This window comes from Carassius carassius, chromosome 35, assembly GCF_963082965.1.
Source record: "Carassius carassius chromosome 35, fCarCar2.1, whole genome shotgun sequence".
NCBI lineage: Eukaryota > Metazoa > Chordata > Actinopteri > Cypriniformes > Cyprinidae > Carassius > Carassius carassius.
The window spans coordinates 29,860,837-29,881,752 of NC_081789.1; the positions used below are offsets into that span (position 1 = coordinate 29,860,837).

Below are 20,916 nucleotides of genomic sequence, written 5' to 3' on the forward strand. Positions count from 1 at the left end.
GTTGTTGAAGCTCTAAGACTGGCAAGAGCAGAATCCAAATCTTCAGTAGTTATCCTGCTTGATCTGTCCGCTGCTTTTGACACGGTTAACCATCAGATCCTCCTATCAACCCTACTGGCAAAAGGCATCTCAGGAACCACACTTCAATGGTTTGAGTCTTACCTATCAGATAGGTCCTTCAAAGTATCTTGGAGAGATGAGGTGTCCAAGTCACAACATCTAACTACTGGGGTGCCTCAGGGCTCAGTTCTTGGACCACTTCTCTTCTCTGTCTACATGGCATCATTAGGTTCTGTCATTCAGAAACATGGCTTTTCATACCACTGCTATGCTGATGACACTCAACTCTACCTCTCATTCCATCCTGATGATCCGACGGTTGTTATTCGCATCTCAGCTTGTCTAACAGACATTTCTTCCTGGATGATGGACCATCACCTTCAACTCAACCTTGCCAAGACAGAACTGCTTGTGATTCCAGCAAACCCATCGTTTCATCACAATTTCACCATTAAGTTAGGCACATCAACCATAACTCCTTCAAAAACAGCTAGAAGCCTTGGAGTTATGATTGATGATCAGCTGACTTTCTCAGACCACATTGCTAAAACTGTCCGATCCTGCAGATTTGCTTTATTCAACATCAAGAAGATCAATCCCTTTCTTTCGAAACATGCTGCAAAACTCCTTGTTCAAGCTCTTGTTCTGTCCGGGCTGGACTATTGCAATGCCCTCTTGGCAGGTCTTCCAGCCAATTCTATCAAACCTTTACAATTAATTCAATACACAGCAGCAAGATTAATTTTTAATGAGCCAAAAAGAATACACGTCACACCTCTGTTTATCAATTTGCACTGGCTTCCAATAGCTGCTCGCATAAAATTCAAGCCATTAAAGTTTGCCTACAAAACTACCATTGGCTCTGCACCCATTTACCTAAATTTGTTACTTCAGACTTATGTGCCATCTAGAAGCTTGCGTTCTGAAAGTGAACGTCGCTTGATTGTGCCATCCCAAAGAAGCACAAAGTCACTTTTACAGACTTTTAAATTAAATGTTCCTTCCTGGTGGAATGACCTCCCCAACTCAATCCGAGCAGCTGAGTCCTTAGCCATCTTCAAGAATCGGCTTAAAACACATCTCTTCCATCTTTATTTGACCCTCTAACTTTAACACTCACTATTCTAATTCTATTCTTTAAAAAATTCGAACTACCTTTCTAATCTTTTTGTATTATATTTTCTTTTCATTTATTATGCAATTGTATGTGTGTGTGTGTTGGTTTTTGTGGTTTACAAGGACTTTTGACCTGAATACGCACCAGCATTACAGGGACATTTGGGTTTATGAGGACAGGGCCCATGTCCTTATAATTCCGACAGTGTAGATGCCTTTCTCTATGTCCCAGAAGCTCCCTCTCAAAATTTCGCGCCATGTCCTAATATACCACAAAACCCTGAAATTTTACTATACACTGTGTATCCTCTGAGCTCGGGAGTGCGCCCCTGCAGCCCGGACCCGGTACTGCATCCGCGTCATCGAAAATTTGCATATTTTACACTTGTGTAAGTTTGGAGGCCGCTGATTGGCTAGATCGGCATCGGAGGGCGGGAAATCGCGAAAACAAAATGGCGGCGGTGGGCGGGGCTACATTCTGCCGCTAATAGCTCCGTACAAGTAAGTTAATGCAGTTTGGTAATTATTTAAACATTTTTTTGCAATAATTTATCGATTGTATATGATTATATAAATGCATAATTATCATGCAATTAAACATATTCCTTAAATATCATCATATAAAGTATGAATGTGACTTCAAAGCTGTAATTACTCAGTTTAAAATCAGCATATTAATGTAACGCTATTAATGTAACGTTTCATAGATGGTTATTTAAATATATTATTATTATTATTATTATAAATCCCGTATACTCGTGCTTTAATCAGCGAGGCAAGTGTGACGGTTTGGAACTTCCTGTTTGGAACGGACGCAATCTGTGCACCTGAAGCGAAGACATCTGTGGTGTGAAGCTGTTGGAGACAACTATTGTATTAAAGGTTAGTAATACTGCTGTTAAATCGTTTCTCTGAGAATTTGTGGCTCAGTTTGGCTTGTTCGTGAGTGTCTTCAGTGCTCTTTAGAAAGCAGCTAGCGCGTGATGCTAATAGCACTAGCGTGTTTACACTAAGTGTCCTCTATTAAGAGTAACATCAGACGAGAATCAACAATGCTTGTCAGTTTAACTTCACAACTGTAAATGTAACAGAACAGTCTAGCTATCATAATAATCTGTTGTCATGGCTACAGTCTGTGAAGGGGAGGGGCAGTTCTGTTTAATATTATTACTGTTCAGCTTGCTTTCATTAATAAACACAGAGATGTGCTCTTTTCACTTCCTAATACTTACTGTATATAATAAGTAAAGTCACCTTTATTTGAATAGTGCTTTGTAGAATACAGATTGTGTCAAAGCACTTTTACTAATATAACCAGTCAAAATAGTATATTCCGCATATGCTCAGAATACATCATATTTAACATATATTCTGTTCATTAGAACTGTCATTATTAATTTGCATATTAAGTTGAAAACAAACAAACTTAATATTGTCAGATGGAGGCCAACAGTTCTTATTGTTATTAAAGCAGACACATGAGAGGATGGCTGAAGGTGCGAGGCGAAGGAGAAAGACCAGAATGGGCTCAAGGGCAGGTTCATCACTGATCTTAAAGGTGAGTTCATTTATTTAGTCATCATATAGTCACCATTAAGTTGTCTTAGTCCTTTATATCTTTTGTTGGGCAAAATAAGACATTACTAACCATTTGATGGTTTGTAAATGATGACAGGATTTTCTTCCTATGCCTTTAAAGTGTCTTGTGTACTAAATCTGTCTCTGGTTGATGACGTGTGGTTCTCGTGATGGTTTCACCTCTCTGTTGTTGTGTAGGGAGGGGTGTGTTCAGCTGTACTGACTTTGAGAAACGAGATTTCCTGCTGGAATACTGAGGAGACCTCATCAGCAAAGAAGAATGTGAGCGGAGGCCATGCACTTAAAGTTTTCATGTTTGAGTTTGGCTACAATGGAAAACTCCTCTGGTATGTACACGTGTTTGATCTACATGTTTACAGATAATTAAATTACATGATTCTAAATGTGTCCGTGGACATGTCAGTGGTCATGTGTTTTCAAAGCTTGGTGATGAGTGTTAAATGATTGGTGATCACAGAATATGACATCTGCTGGTCCTAAGGTTTCACTGCTGATATTGTCTGTCTCTTGTTTAGTGTCGATGCAGCTCGAGGTGACGGTTCTCTTGGGCTTGTAAACGATGACCATATTAACCCAAACAGCAGGATTAAGACGATTCGTGTGGATGGAAAACCTCACTTATGTTTATTTGCCACAATGAGCATCTGTCCTGGTGAAGAGGTCACATACGATTATGGTGAATCTGATTGGCCATGGAGATGCACGGTACTGACACCTCTATACTGTCAATTCTGATTTATTGGATTATAGTAAAGTTATTAAACGTCAGTTGTTACCAATTAAGTTAATGTTAATGAGTTTGTATGTATTACATTCCATGCATGTTCATTCCAGTATGTCAGGATGTGTGTGTGTTTACACCTGTGTTACGAGGACCCTGTTTTATGAGGACCATCATAAGAACATGGTCGTGTGTGTGTGTGTGTTTACACCTGTGTTACGAGGACCCTGTTTTATGAGGACCATCATAAGAACATAGTCTTAACATGGTCTTGATGTCACATTGTGTGTATATTTACACCTGTTTTACAAGGACCCTGTTTTATGAGGACCATCATAAGAACATAGTCTTCTGTGTGTGTGTGTTTACACCCGTGTTACGAGGACCCTGTTTTATGAGAACCATCATAAGAACATGGTCTTGTGTGTGTGTGTGTGTGTTTACACCCGTGTTACGAGGACCCTGTTTTATGAGAACCATCATAAGAACATGGTCTTGTGTGTGTGTGTGTGTTTACACCCGTGTTACGAGGACCCTGTTTTATGAGGACCATCATAAGAACATGGTCTTGTGTGTGTGTGTGTTTACACCCGTGTTACGAGGACCCTGTTTTATGAGGACCATCATAAGAACATGGTCTTGATGTTTGATTGAAGAATCTCAAGGCGTTTCTCAATGTCAAGGAAGGATCCTCGGAAGCCAGAATTTCAAGGATGCTACGTCATCGACATCCGTCGAAGGACTGTTCCAATGTCGAGGATCCTCGGAATTTCAACCAAGGACTGAGTCCTTCGTTCGAAGAATATCCCATACACAGGAAAGGATGCATATGTGTAGCCTTCGCGCTCTCAAATCACCCACAATCCTATGCGCGCAGCATTGCTATCTTGTTCAAAAATGTCGAATGTTAGCAGAGTCGGAGCGTTAACAGTTTTTATTTACATTACCAAACATTTGTTATAACTGTAGTAAATATAAGTAAAGTTTGCCAGTACAAATTACTACCATATTGATATTGTAAATTATACAAATACAAATTATGTTATTGATGGCTAACTGAACCGGACCTGTCATTTAACAATTGTTAGCTTGGTTGCGTAACCGGCATTTCTTTTATAAATAACTAGTTAAGTTGTCCAAAGTAATTTAACGTTAATATTATACCATTATACCACAGCGTTATTCAAAATGACCTTTTGACTGACGTAATGACGCAATGAGGTGCACTTGCTAACCTGTTCCATTTACGTGTTCTCCGAATGCTAAAGAGGAGCCTCGCCTAGCCTCTGAAGGAAGTGACTTGAAGGACCAGTCCTGCCAAGGAAGTATCCTTGACATTGAGAAACGCCTTCAGTGTGTCGTTTGTTCGACAAAAGCCTGGTATTTGAAGACCCTAGTTCTCACCATGACATTGGGCTGTGTGGATGTGAATATTAGGCTAAATATGGATCATTCACATCTCATTGTGGCCATATGATATTGAAAACGTCTAATTGTTATCTTTAGATTAAGTATATTGTAATATAAGTTGGTAAAAAGTCGCTCCCCTTGTTTGAAATTGACTTTCAGGCAGTATACTACTGTGCTCTGCAGTTTTATCATATTTGTGTCATCATTATTATTATTATTATTATCAAACATCGTATAGATTTGAAAATATTGCTTATTACTAATAAAGCCCTAAATGGTTTAGCACCTCAGTATTTGAATGAGCTCCTTTTACATTATAATCCTCTATATCAGCTACGTTCTCAAAACTCAGGCAATTTGATAATACCTAGAATATCAAAACCAACTGCGGGCGGCAGTTCCTTTTCCTATTTGGCGCTTAAACTCTGGAATAACCTACCTAACATTGTTTCAGGAGGCAGACACACTCTTGCAGTTTAAATCTAGATTAAAGACCCATCTCTTTAACCTGGCTTACACATAACATACTAATATGATTTTAATATCCAAATCCGTTAAAGGATTTTTAGGCTGCATTAATTAGTTAAAACGGAACTGGGAACACTTCCCATTACACCCTATGTACTTGCTACATCATTAGAAGAATGGCATCTACGCTAATATTTGTCTGTTTCTCTCTTATTCCGAGGTCAACGTAGCCACCAGATCCAGTCTGTATCCAGATCAGAGGGTCACTGCAGTCACTCGGATCCAGTACGTATCCAGACCAGATGATGGATCAGCACCTAGAAAGGACCTCTATTGCCCTGAAAGACAGCGGAGACCAGGGCTGCGTTTCCCAAAAGCATCGTAAGCCTAAGTTGATCGTAAAAACGATCGTACGATTGATCTTAATATTACGGTCTGTTTCTCAAAAGCATCGTAGCTTAAGTAGCACTTGAAAATCTTCGTAGATCTACGAGTGCTCTGGAATAATCGTACATCCCCAAGTGCATCGTAAGAAGACAGATTTATGAGGACCCCTGCAGGACAACCGGCAGTTTACACTTTTATCTAGATTTAACACACTGCAACGCGAGTCAAATAATAACATTTTGATTGTACTTTATTGTACACTTTATTGTACTCGTTTTTTGTTTACATGAATTTATAAATGAAATAAATAAAAAGGGGAAAACAAGATAAAAAAACACATCTAAATTAAATGAATGAACAAAAAAAATCATAAAAGAAGTAATGTGGGAAATTTGCTTCAAAGACTGGGCAAAATAGGAATGAATTCAAAAAAATCTGTCAATGACTTGCTGACTTGTACGAAAACCAGCCATGTATTGGGCATTTCTTGGTTGGCCATGTGGTCCCATGCCATCTTCGTCTTCCACATCCTCCTCCTCCTCCACCTCTTCATCTTCCTCCCTGTTAAGTAAGGGCACTCTCATCTGCACTGCAATGTTGTGCAGCATAGCTGTTTCTATTATTACTGCACAGCACTTTTGTGGAGTAAACAAAAGACCACCGCTGGACTGGTGAATTGCCCGAAAGCGCATCTTCCACCTCCCTATTGTGCGTTCCACAATACTACGTGCAACACGGTGTGCCTCGTTGAAATTTGTCTCCCTGTTTTACATAGGATTAGCCACAGGCGTGAAGAGATATGGCCTCAGTGGGTAACCACTGTCCCCAAGCAGCCTCCACTGTCCCTGTAAGTTTTGTGCCTCCTGACCAACAGATGAATAGGTGAACATGAAGGAGTCGTGTGTGCTTCCTGGCACCTTGCCACAATGTCTGTAATCAAACCCTTATGGTCACAGATCACCTGGCAGTTGATAGCTGCATAGCCTTTGCGGCATATATATACATGGCCATCCACAGATGGTGTAAGGATCGGGATCAAGGTACCATCGATCACTCCAATGACCTGTGGGATGTGATGATGTGTTCAAAAATACTGTTGTATTTCTGTGATGTCCTGTCTTGATGCTGGAAATTGAATGTGTTCCACAGCAAGTGGAAGTAATGCATTGGTGACCGCTTGAACAGCTCTTGAAACTGATGCCTTACTTAGTCCAAGCCCATCACCAAGTACCTGGAGAAAACTGCCTGTTGCATAAAATCTCAAGGCTGATAGGAGTTGGATTTCAGTGGACAAGGCAAAATTTCTCCTGGTGGCACGCATCAGCTGAGGTCCAATGCTATTTAGCAATTGGGCTATTTGTCCTCTTGGCAGACGGTATCGCCTTATTATAGCCATGTCATCAATGATATCCAAGGGGTTTTGATGCTGTCTGATGAAGGCATTTAAAGTCACCAGTCTACTTCGTGGTCGTCTCTGTCTTTGTCTTTCTCTGACCCTCAATTGAAGAACACGCTATAGTGCAGCCATGATTTCCTCTGCAAGTCTAGTGAGGTATAAACTCTATACTAATCCTAGCTTAATTGAAGAAACCATGTGAAGGTCATCAGGCTGTGATAATGTTCACATATCCCACTGCCTATCATCAATTTCAATAATGACATTAGGCCCTACCTTGAAGAAAGTGAAGGTGTGGCATGTTTAGAAACTGTATAGATTACATATTATATTCCTTTAATCTATCCTCTGTTCATAATGATGAAAAGTTGTGCTTATTATAAAAATCTATACATAGAACAGTACTGGTAAAAATGTTGTTGATTTTTTTTGTCTATACCTGTAGAAATGTATTGGCTAGGTGAAGTACTGTATATATATTTATGTTATCTGTCACGCCAAATATATAGACTTTATATTAATAATATTGAAACTTAAATGCTTATGTCTGAAAATAATCATCAACCATTAGCCATTTACTTCAGAAACATTTGGAAGAACTCATAACAATTATTATATTATTTCATATGGTCTTAGGCCTCATGTGCATGGTTCAACAAACACATGGACATCAAAAACACTGCATATAGCTTTATTAATAAAAAACATTGCATAGTTTTATTAATTTAAAATTAACTGCAAAATACATTGTACAGTGAGATGAGTCATAACTATATATAGAAAACATTTCACATTGCACAAATTACTGAAACAATAAATCACATTATCTGTGTCTTCTGGCAAGATAATTGGCACAGAAATTGAGGGCCTTGCAAAACTCATCTCCTCTAATGCAAGCCTCCTCTCTTCTAAGGCCAGTTTGGCCTTCTTGAGCTCAATGAGCTGCTGTTGGAAGTTGTTGTCTCTCTCATTGGCTTCTTGAAGGCATTGCCTAATGTCTTTCAAGACATCTAGTTTCTCTCTCTCCAGCTGCACTAGGTCCTGACTACAGCTACAGACATTCTCAAACTGCTGAGTTGTTGTGGCTGCAGTCTGGACCACTGAAGATGGAGGCTGTGGCCTGGGAGGGTTTTTTGGAGGACTAGGAGATGGTAGGTGCTCGGAGATGGCAGATGAAACTGATGGTTCCTCTGAGCATGAAGGACCTGACTGGTTCAGGCTCAGGCTCAGGTTGAGTTATCCCTACTCCTCCATGGATGTCAATACCACCACTAATTCCATCTGAAGCACTTGTGCCAAGTATTGACAATGCCTTTTCTTCCTCGGCTGTAAGAAGGGGGGACTCATTGGTCCCATCACCTGTTTTTTAATTGCAGTCCTCTGCAGTGCCCTCTTCCTTTTTGCCAGGCTTGCAAAATCCTGCCACTTCTTGCGGACCTCCTTCCCTGACCTTTGAACACCCCTGGTTGCAGTTAGTTTGGTAGCAATGTCCTCCCAGATGTTTTGTTTTTCTTTATTAGTATGGTGTCCTTTAAATCTGGTAAAAATCACATATTTGTTTTTCTCTATCTCCTCTAAGAGGACATTAATTTCATCCTTTTGAAAGGTATCTTTTTTTTTTTGTTCAGCCATTTTGTCAGTGTCTCCGCCTGTATGTAGGTGCTTTATATAGACTTGATTGTCTTGATTGGTAATCCAAAACAGATGACAATTATTAGGTTAAATGTTCAGAATACGATTCCATATAAGGTTAAATTTCAGCACTTCGCGAATGGACAGCGACTCGTAAGTAGCACGTAGAGCGCGTTCTCGCGCGTTCCTGTTAAGTGCATTTTTGGGAAACGCTCGTGGAATTGCTGCGAGCGTTCGTAAGTTTGCACGTAGAAAACGCTCTTAAGAGCTAAGATACATCGTTATCGGGAAACCCGGCACAGGACAACTAGAGCCCCAGATACAGATCCCCTGTAAAGACCTTGACTCAGAGGACGACCAGGGTAAGTCCACAGGAAACAGATGATTCTTCTGCACAATCTGACTTTGCTGCAGCCTGGAATTGAACTACTGGTTTCGTCTGGTCAGAGGATAACTGGCCCCTCAACTGAGCCTGGTTTCTCCCAAGGTTTTTTTTCTCCATTCTGTTACCGATGGAGTTTCGGTTCCTTGCCGCTGTCGCCTCTGGCTTGCTTAGTTGGGGTCACTTCATCTACAGCGATATCATTGACTTGATTGCAAATAAATGCACAGACACTATTAGCTGAACATAGATGACATCACTGAATTCAATGATAACTGCCTTTAACTATCATTTTCCATTATTGACACACTGTTTTCTTAATGAATGTTGTTAAGTTGCTTTGACGCTATGTATTTTGTTTAAAGCGCTATATAAATAAAGGTGATGTGACTTGACTTGACTAGAGCATCTTTGGGATGTGGTGGAACGGGAGCTTCGTGCCCTGGATGTGCATATCACAAATCTCCATCAACTGCAAGATGCTATCCTATCAATATGGGCCATCATTTCAGCACCTTGTTGAATTAATGCCACGTATAATTAAGGCAGTTCTGAAGGCGAAAGGGGGTCAAACACAGTATTAGTATGGTGTTTCTAATAATCCTTTAGGTGAGTGTATATAATATGGATAAGAAACTAAATAAAGCTAAGTGATTAGAGGTTTTATTTTTGGATAAACAATTTTTTCACAATATACACTACCACTCAAACATTTTTCAACAGTAACATTGTTTTTAAAGAAGTTTTTTTCTAGCTCATCAAGCCTACATGTATTTGATCCAAAGTACAGAAAAAAAACAGTTTTTACTATTAAAAATAACATTTTTTTTATTTGAATATATTTTCAAATGTAATTTATTCCTTCAATTTCAAGGCTGAATTTTTAGCATCATTACACCAGTCACATGATCCTTCAGAAATTATTCTAATATACCGATTTGCTGCTCCAAATAACATTATTATTATTATTATTATTAATATAATTGAAAACAGCTAAATAAATTTTTTTCAGGCGACTTTGATGAATAGAAAGTTCAGAAAATCAGCATTTATCTGAAATAGAATTGAATTTTTTTTACATTATAAATGTCTTTGTCAATTTAAATCCTTGCTAAATAGAAGTATTCATTTCTACAATAACCCCCCCCCCCACCCCAATAAAAAAAATAAAAATAAAAAATGATATTGACTCCAAGCTTTTGAATGGTATTGCATATAATGTTAGAAAAGCTTTTTATTTCAGATAATTTCTGATCTCTGGATCTTTATATTCATCAAAGGATCCTGAAAGAAAATGTACTCAACTGTTTTCAATATTGATAATAATAATAATAATAATAATAATAATAAATTTTTCTTGAGCAGCAAATCAGCATATTAGAATGATTTCTGAAAGATCATGTTACACTGAAGATTGGAGAAAATTCAGCTTTGATCACAGGAATAAATTACATATTAAAAATGTTTAAATAGAAAGCTGTTATTTTAAATCGTAAAAATATTGCACAATATAACTGCTTTTGCTGTATTTTGGATCAAATAAATGCAGGCTTGGTGAGCAGAAGAGACTTCTTAAAAAAAAAAAAAAAATCTTAACGTTACCATTCAAAAACTTTTGACTGTAGAGTAATCTCTCCTAAAATACCTTACTGGGTTATGATAATCAAAACAGTCCTGAGCTAGATTAAGCTTTGATCTCTGTAAACGAAACTATCACTTTAATCAAATATTTAATAATATTATTATTATTAAATATGAATACAAAGCTGCTTGATTTAAGGTATTGCATAAAATACTATAAACGTGACGTGAATGCTTTACTGAGCTCGTGCAAACATCCACATCGGTGTAAAAAGATGCATTTTTAACTGCTGCTTTCACACTGCTGTAATTATTTTGTTGTTGTAGTTGTTTATTTCATTATTGAGAGGAAAGCGCGCATCATATATTTTCATTTCCAAACACCATTTGGTTCGGCTCGGGTGCGTTTCTCTGAACAGTGCTGAGTGCTGTATCTCTTCTCCTGAATTGCATCGAGGGGTGCTGAATTACAGTCTTGCACTACAGCGCCACACTGGTCAAACAGCATTATTGCAGGCTCTAAATTAAGTCAAATTAAAATCAAACGACTACTCGACAACAAAAAATAATTGTCAACAATTTTTTTATTGTCGACATTATCAATAATATTCGACTAATCGTTTCAGCCCTACAGGTGTGTGTGTCGCATTGAACATTACGTCGCGGCAGTTGTGTGTGGCCTTGCTATGATGACCAGCTGCATTGAGGGGTACTATCTCTAGGTATGATCTGCAATGGAAAATGGAGCACGGCCAGAGCAGGTACTGGTAATGGAAAAACGCCATAAAAGTCGCCCAGTAAATCATTGTTTAAAGTACTGTTCATGCTCAACATCTAGAAAATGCACATTAAAACACGGTCAAGTCCTTCAGTCAAAAACAATAGAAGCTAAGTAACCAGTAACAGTAACAAACAAAAAAGTTCCTATATAATCAGTATAAATATACTGTACAGAGGTGAATGTTCATTTGGGAGATTGATATTCACCCACGTCCTTTCAGAAATCCAACGATGGCTATGATCCTCTGTAGTGGCTCTCACTAGGCCTTGTCCTGAAAAATAAATAAGATGTATCATGCTTGTAAAAATTCCTACTCATCAACGGTGGCCACATTGTATTGTTTTCAATTTATTGCGAAAGGGATTGTGTGTGAATGTGCAAATCATGCTTTAACCTGAAAATAATAAGTAAAAGAAAAAAACTCCTTGAGAACTAGCCTGTAACATCCCGCTCGACTGTTGCAGTCATTATAACTTTCTGATCAAGACATAGCTAAATATGTTTAACGTGAATTCTTGCTGAATATGCAGTTATATTACAGGCTGTTGGCATGAATTGTACTCGTGATGGAGGCTCTTGGAGAAACCACGACACTCAGACTCTTTAAAAACTCCTTTCCTCGATCCAGTCAGAATCCCTCCTCTCGGCTCATCCTCTGCTCAGCAGCATGTCTCGGTCTCAGACGCGCGGGGAGGAGACCACTCGGAACTACGGGAGCCCTTAATGGAGCGTTGGTGGATGTTAAAAAGAAAACCAATTTTCCTTCAAACAAACCGATGTAAATTACACATTCAAGTTAATCATTAAAATTGATTTATCTCCCAGCCCTACTTGCTTTCATATAATTTAATATAAAAAATAATTGCAGCTGCATTTAAGTGCACGTGTGTAAAATATGTGCAAGGTTTGCGCGGCGCGAGTGATGCTCGATGTGCAGCATTTATTCTTAATTGTTCTTCATTACAATCTTCATTACAAATCTTGTTTGGTTTTATTTTGGATATTTGCATGTAAAAAATAATTTATGTTGTAATGCATATGCAAAATGTGAATTAATATTCATATTCAAGTGTTTGTGCAAAAATTATTTATGCGCTTTAATGACATGGAGGCGCTGTCTTGATCACTTTAAGTTTTTCCTGATAATGCAGTTTTATGCAGTTATTTTACTTAAAATTGTGGTGTCTCACATCTATTAAAAATATAACTACACAAAGTTTGAAAAACGAAAGCATTGTGTAATCTGTGAATGTTAAATTTCTCTGGTCGGAGAGAGCCAGCACTATGAATTTCATCTTTCAGCCGCCAAGAAAACATTTGTTTATTAATAAATAATTAAAATGTCTCATTTTTCACAATTATTAGGCAACTTCTGTATGTGCTTTGCGCAAACTTAATGCATGTGCTTGAGCGCGGCATATATTAAGACTTGATTATGTAAATTTAATATAAATGTCTGATTAGTTGAATAATGACAAATAACGACTAGAACTAGAAAAATCTTATGTGGGGGCAGACCACAACGAGTCCTAAACCTGCTCAGCAAGTTAAATAAGACACTGTCCATATGAAAGAGCAAGAGATTCACACCTTTATCTCGACCCCCACAAGCCATACATAACTACCCCCCAAAAACCCAACCCCATCCAGCTGAACTGAATTTGGTCTGTTTTTTTTTTGGCTGTGAGGAACGATGTGTTTTCATGTTAGTGATTTGAAACAAGAGGTGGGTAGTAACGAGTTACATTTACTTCGTTACATTTACTTGAGTAATTTTTTGGGGTAACTAATACTTTTTGGAGTATATTTAAAGATGGGTACTTTTACTTACTCGAGTAAATTCTTTGGGAAAAATCTGTACTTTTACTACGTTACTGTGGGCGACGCTCCTCTCGTTACTTTATCTTAATGCAATAAATGTTATAAATGCTTCAGTTTATTCCAAACGCGTCGTCTACTTTTCTCTGGGCAATGAGCGATGCTCATTTGCGAATGATTCATTCTTTTGAGTCAATTCTGTTCAAAGGCTTGATCAAACCAATTGGCAAATGAGTGAATTGGTTCATGAATCAGTTTGAATGATTCGTTCAGTTCCCTACCGCACGCACTGAGCGTCTGAAGCAGTTCACTCAGTTATTCATACAATACTACAACCTAGAAATAATTTGCAGGTCGCAGCAGCAAAAAGTATGTACCCAGCTACATCTGATTCAAATATTATGCTAATTAACAGTGAGCAGTGGTTACAGACATTACAGTGCCGCACTCGCACTGACTCTTATTCTGTCTGAAAGAATGAAAAGACCGAACTGAAGGTGGAGCGATTCGACCAATCATATGAAAGCAGCGTTTCAGCTCCGCCCACAAGTGCGAATGAAATATTGAAGCCATAAACCGAAATGATCAAAACGTACTCGGACCAACTGTCTTGTCCATGTTCTCTCACTTGAATCCTCTTCTTGAGTATTGAGTCTCTTGACCTTCTGCAAGCCCCGCCTTGTTCACGCAGTGATTGACATGGCGCGAGGGGGCGGAGACGTGATCGGCTCGGAATGCATTTTCAGTGTGCAGATTGAATTTTGCTACATTCATTGCGGGACATTGAATGGAAATGCAATCGTAAGTGTCTTGACTGTGAGTGTTAATGCAATTAAGAAAAATAGCATTTGAATGATAATTTTGCCACAGTTTTTGCTTGAACATGTTATACATATCTAATCATTTCTCAAGCTCACTAACATGGCAACGCCGTCAGCCTACCAGGTCCACACAATAACTGGAAAACCTTTGAGTCGAAGATGTATACTTCATAGTGTGGGCGCCATCATCCTCCAAACTGGACTACTGCATCAAGAGAACATCCACCTGCTGGTTCTGGAGGAGTCCACCGCTGACGTCATCCTAGGGCGCCCATGGTAGGAGCAGCATAATCCAGTCATCTCCTGGAGGATGGGTGAGGTCCTGAAGTGTGGTGATTCCTGTTTCCAGGGCTGTATCAATGGTCTCCCTGTTCCAGCCAAACTCTCCCCGGAACCTCTTCCTGTATGTACCACCTCCATCGAGAGCACGGTAGAAAATCAATCCAAATCCATTCTGACCTGTTACGCCCCCTTTAGTGACGTATTCTGCCCAAAACGGGCCTCCAAGCTGCCTCCACACTGGCCATGGGACTGTGCCATCGATCTGCTTCCGGGTGAACCAGTGCCCAAAGGAAGGATATATCCCCTTTCCATCCCGGAGGAGAAGGCCATGAAGGATTACATCAAGGAGGCGCTTGCTCAGGGTTACATCTGTCCATCTACCTCCCCTGCTGCTTCCAGTTTTTTCTTTGTGGAGAAGAAGGACGGAGGCCTGCGGCCCTGCATTGACTACCGTGCCCTCAATAACATTACTGTAAAGTTTTGGATGTAAAGACTGTGCCATCTCCAAGAGTCCACACCATCTACCATCAGGCAAGCTTAACCCTCTGCCAATCCCAAACCGCCCGTGGTCACACCTAGGAGTGGACTTTATCACTGATCTTCCTCCCTCTGACAATAATACTTGCATCCTTGTCATTGTTGATAGATTTTCTAAATCATGTCGTCTTCTCCTTCTGAAAGGTGTACCTATGACCATGGAAATGGTTGATGTTTAACCATGTCTTCAGATACTTTGGCATTCCAGAAGACATCGTCTCCGATAGAGGTCCCCAGTTCATCTCCCGGTTATGGAAAGCTTTCCACTCCATCCTAGGTGTGGCCATCAGTCTGTCTTCCAGATACCATTCCCAGTCCAACGGGCAGACAGAGAGGAAGGTTCAGGAGATCGGCCGCTTCTTCCATGGCCATGGCCACCAGACTCTTGGAACCAGTTCCTAGGGTTGGCCGAGAACGCACAAAACTCCCTACGACAACCCACCACCGGACTCATTCCATTCCAGTGAGTGCTTGGCTACCAACCACCGTTCTTCCCATGGTCAGGTGAACCCTCGGACGTCCCCGCTATCGACTACTGGTTTTGAGAGTGCGAGAGGGTCTGGGACGCGGCTCATCACCAACTACAACGAGCTCTACGTATGCGCAGGATGACAGTCGACCTTCGCCGATCTTATGCGCCGGAATACCAACCTGGACAGAAGGTCCGGCTTTCCACCCGGGACATCTGCCTGCACCTACCATACCGCAAGCTGAGTCCCAGATTCATTTGCCCTTTCACCATCATAGAGCAGATCAACCTGGTTACCTTCAAATTCCAAATACCACCCGAATACTGGATTAACCCCACTTTCCATGTGTCACTCCTCAAGCCTTACCATCCCTCTGTTTCTCCTTCCACAGAACCTGGCGTAGCCGAAGCCCCCCCTCCTCTCCTCCTTGAAGACGGAGCTGCCTACGAAGTTCATGATATCCTGGACTCCCGGCGGCATGGTGGACAACTTGAGTACCTAGTGAACTGGGAAGGATATGGTCCTTCATGGGTCCCACGCAACGACATCCTGGATCCGAACCTACTAGACACCTTCCACTCCAATCATCCCCAAAGACTGACTCTTAGAGGAAGAGGACATCCACCACGTCATCGGGGTCCTCGGGCCTCAGGAGCGGGCCGTGAGGAGGGGGGTACTGTTACAGACAAGCCAGGTTCCAACACCAACCAATCACAACGCACTCCCCCACCTGAGTACTAATCACTCCTACCTGATCCTCATCCACCTGCAATCACCTCCTCACTATAAATACCACACACACACTCAGTCAGCGTCCGGTCTCGTTCACAACAAGGTATTACCTGAATGCTAACTCTAAGGACTAACTCTATATCTACTTACCTCTCTCCAGCGATCTCCAGAAGCTCCCCATCTTCATCGAGCATGTGTGTGGTATATCCACTTCATCCAGCGTCTGAACCCCTTCAACTACGGACCCCTTCATCAATGCCTCCAGCACCATCACATCACCCAGCACTACCCGCTCCTCTGCTTGTGCTTCAATAAAACTGTTTCTGTTAATTTCAGCCTCCTGTCCTGGTTATCCGTAACATATACACAGTGAGAGTACACACATATTTATTATGTAAATACAAACTTTTATTTTGGATGCGATTAATCATGATTATAATCATCTCAGCCCTACCCACTAGCGTATATAATGAAATAATTTAGTTTAGGCTATGCACCTGTGCCTAGACCTGCCAACAAATGCTTATTGTTAAAAGAAAACAAAACAATCCTTAGACATAGACCACTACTGACCTCAATCACACTGGCTCCCTAAGAATCAACTGACCTGCCAATCTCCTGCAGCTGCTTCTCTTTCTCTCAGCTAAAATATCTTCAGATATCCATCTCATCTGCTCAATGAATTGAAGGATACAACAGTAATAGCATTAACAGGGACCCTATGACAGTTAGTTTTCAGTGAAAACAACATTCTATGGGGATTGATATTGTTTTAGAATATGCCAATTATAGAGATAGGTTATATTATTGGCAAAGAATAAATAATTGTGATTAGCTTGCTAAGTAAACCATTTCTTGTATTTTGCTTTTTCGCTCTAGCTAGACTACAGTTTTCCATAGCAAACCAAAATATCCCCTTTCCTTTACCTCAAGAAAATGTAGATAACAACATACAATTTCACTCTGTATCACAACATTTACCAATCTTCCTTTCACCATTAGCGTGTGTATCGGTGTTGTCAACTTCTTTTAATGGAAAGTAGCTAAAAATCCTGCCTGAAAAGTCGCTAAATGTCGCTAGATAACGTCATACGCCAATTAGCATATTCATGACCTAAGTGCATCGCATTGTTTCTGTTTTCAGACAACAGAATGAATATTATAATGGCTGAAATGCGGTCTTTTTTAAACTGAAAGTGCTGCTCCTCTCTGCACTCGCTGAACAGAGCAGATGCAGAGAGAGGCGTGTGCGCGCGCTGGAAGAGAGAGAGAGCTCGTGCTCGTGCGGCAGTACTGAAGAGTGTCACAGAGACTAAATAATGTTTGTCCAAGAAAGTCGCTAGTCGCTTTTTGGAAAAAAGCCCCTAAGGGGGTCTGAAAACTCGCTAAATCGAGCAACAACGTCGCTAAGCTGGCAACACTAGAGGGTGCACATAGCGAGTTCAGACCAAACTAGAGTATCTACGAGACGAGATGAATCCTACAGTTACTTGCAGCGCTCTGAAAACTGCCAGTTCACACCAATGCAACGAGACAGTGTGGTGCATCATCTTGATAGCACAACCACTCTTTGTACTTCTGTTCAACTTCCGACTTTTCTGTTATTTTTTGTAGTTGGATATATATTGTATATATTGTATATAGTTTCCAATCTTGTGATTTTTTTATATATTTAATTTTTTTTTTTCAAATTTTGCAGACATATACCTCTGATCCAAACTTGTAACTTTAAATGCTGAATAAAATTGCAAAATTTGGACACAATTTTGCATCCTCCTCTGTAGCCACTTTTTCAATTCCTTTCCTCTTTGAGTGAAAACCATATATATATATATATATATATATATATATATATATATATATATATATATATATATATATACATATATATATGTACACATGCATACATATACCTATATAGATACATATATGCACGTATATGTGCACCTATTTGTTCACCTATAATAGTAAAATTTAAATCAATAGCTGCTAGGCAACTTAAATAAAAGTCCAAAATGTAGAAATGTACATTATTTATTTATTCAAGATCAATCAAATAGTACAAAACAAAAAATATAGTACAAGAACAAAAATAAGACAATAAACCTGCTAGGCAACATAAATAAAAGTCCAAAATATAGAAATGTACATTATGTATTTACAAGAACAATCAAATAGAACAAGAACAAAAATAAAACAAAAAACTGAACAGAAAAAAAACAAAAAATCTTTATTATTCTTTGAAGGTCTGTCATGAAGCACCTCATCATACTCCTCCTACTCCGCCGCCTCCTTCTCCTCCTCTTCCTCTTCCTTTCTGCACTATCCAATGACGTTTGATAGGGTGTCCGAGATTTTTTATTTTTTCCTTTTTTTTTTCGGCGCACAAATTTTTTAGCGGATAGGCATTTTCGTCCCCACGGATCTGCCGTTTTGGAAAAGTGAAACCGATGTTTTGAAACCGGGTCCCAGAGTGGATATATTTGAAAAGACCACATTTGCGTTTCGTCTAGACGTCGAATCCGTACATTTTCTGAAAATATGACGCCATCAGCCGACGTCTCGCCCCTAGTCAAACACCACTACATCACGTAACAGCAACAAAAACATGAACAAACACTGAACGTTAACATTAACACGGATTAATAAATGTATTGTTCCATGTTTGTTTGTGTACCACGCGCAAGGTTTATCAGCAAATCCATGTCTTCTTCTCCGTTTTAAGTGTATCTCTGTGGCAGAATTACAGCGCCACCTGCTGGTCTGGCATGTATACTACATTGGTTTCGTGTGGACGCGAATATTTCTTGAGAAGAGGGAAAAAAAGATCGGTGGTCCGTCTCCGTGTGGATGGGGCCGAAGAAGTAACGGGTACTTACGGTTATGGATAGAAATGTAGCGAAGTAAAGAGTGCAAATTTTGCCTCTCAAATGTACTTGAGTAAAGTCATGAGTACTCCCCAAAAATGATACTCGAGTAAAGTACAGATCCCTCAAAATTGTACTTAAGTACTGTACTCAAGTAAATGTACTCTGTTATTGTCCTGCTCTGTATATCATGTTAATATACTGCCATAATTAGATTCCATAACATGCCAATTACATGTGATACCAATTTCACATGTTCGCACATACATAAGTTCTTGCATAATTTTTTCGTTAATTCTTAGATTTGCCTTGATAATAGAAACTATGAGCTAGGCATCATGTATGACAGTCAAAAATGAGATATGAGCTACAAAATGACCAGATCCTGCCATTAGCTATATAGAAGACATATCTTGTATGTATAGGGCTTATATGTGGATATGAAGAAGCAATACAGGAGACCTATATTTCCATGTATATGCACATATATGCACCTCAATTTTGCCTATATGTGGCATATATACGCATATATGTAGCATATATGCAGTATATATACGGCATGTATGCAGTATATATGCAGTATATATACGCATATATGCAGCATATATGTGCATATATGCAGCATATATGTGCATATACACTGCATATAGGTTTCATATATGCGCATATATCCACATATAGGTTATTTCCATGTGGGAAGTGCTTCTCTTTGAGGTAGTAGTGATGAGGAAATGAAGAGCAGCCAAGGCTTCACTTATTTTCTATTTCTTATAGTTTCCAATTTTGTAATTTTTTATTTAATTTTATTTCTTATTTTGCAGACATATACCTCTGATCCAAACTTGTAACTTTAAATGCTGAATGAAATTGCAAAATTTGCACACAATTTTGCATCCTCCTCCATAGCCACTTTTTCAATTCCTTGCCTCCTTGAGTCACCAGCTGATGTCTACTCTAACTTTAGCATCTTTCTTTTCAACCAAAGCAGAAAGTGCTATGAAGTTGGGGTAAATGTTTGCTGACTGACTTCCTATGTCCAACTGGTTTGTATTTAGTTCTGTTTCATTTGAAGGAGACTCCCTAGATGACTACAAAGAGCAGCATTTGTGATTCCATGTAAGAATACGTGCTTTACTTTGGGGCTGTCTTGCTGGTGTTTGTTCATCAGTGGGTTCTCCCATTGCCTTGATTACTGTCACGCTGTCAGTCTCTGTTTCCCTGGGTGTCCACTAGTGGGCTCACTTCCCCTTAGGCACTTCACCATAGGCACTATAATTCCTCTAGTCTGGTCCTGTCTTCACAGTAATTGCACTCCAGTTAATTGCACCAGGTGCAGGCAATCTATTGTAATTAGCCTCCTTATAAATACCTGTCTTTCCCTGTTGTTTGTATGGAGTCCTTACCTTTCGTGTTATTCAGCCTTCTCGTTCCCCGAGATTCATCCCTGCCTTCTCGTCCTCCGAGTTCCCGTTCTGTTCCTTTCCCTTTCCTTTCCTTTGTTTGTTTTTGTTCTGGACTGTTGGTTTTGACCTTGGATTGTTTGACCTCGATTTTGGATTATCCCTCAATAAAAGCATACCTGCTTTTGGATCTCGCTCTCCCTGTGTCTCTCTGGATACACGATCGTTACAGAAGGACTCCATCCAAAGAGATCCAGCGGTATTTCTGCTCCAATTTCCTCCCCAGCCATCAAGCGGGAGAGGAATGGCTTTGAGGGTACTCGCCTGGTAGTGTTCCGTGGAACCAGGGGAGGTCGCTCAGGAGTGAGTAATCGAGAGGAGGTCCGGCAGCGATCTCCACTGTGGCCTTTCGTTGACGAGGGGTTCGGATGGGAGCCGCCGTTTCCCCATTATGGA

The 20,916-nt window shown here is 39.9% G+C and overlaps 1 long non-coding RNA gene across 1 annotated transcript; it reads left to right on the forward strand.

Annotated features, from left to right (window-relative positions):
* Positions 1-1,270: 1,270 nt before the first annotated feature.
* Positions 1,271-2,692, forward strand: LOC132115803 (uncharacterized). Its single transcript, XR_009425570.1, has 3 exons — positions 1,271-1,677; positions 1,948-2,058; positions 2,651-2,692. It is a non-coding gene; the product is annotated as an uncharacterized LOC132115803 (long non-coding RNA).
* Positions 2,693-20,916: the final 18,224 nt, after the last annotated feature.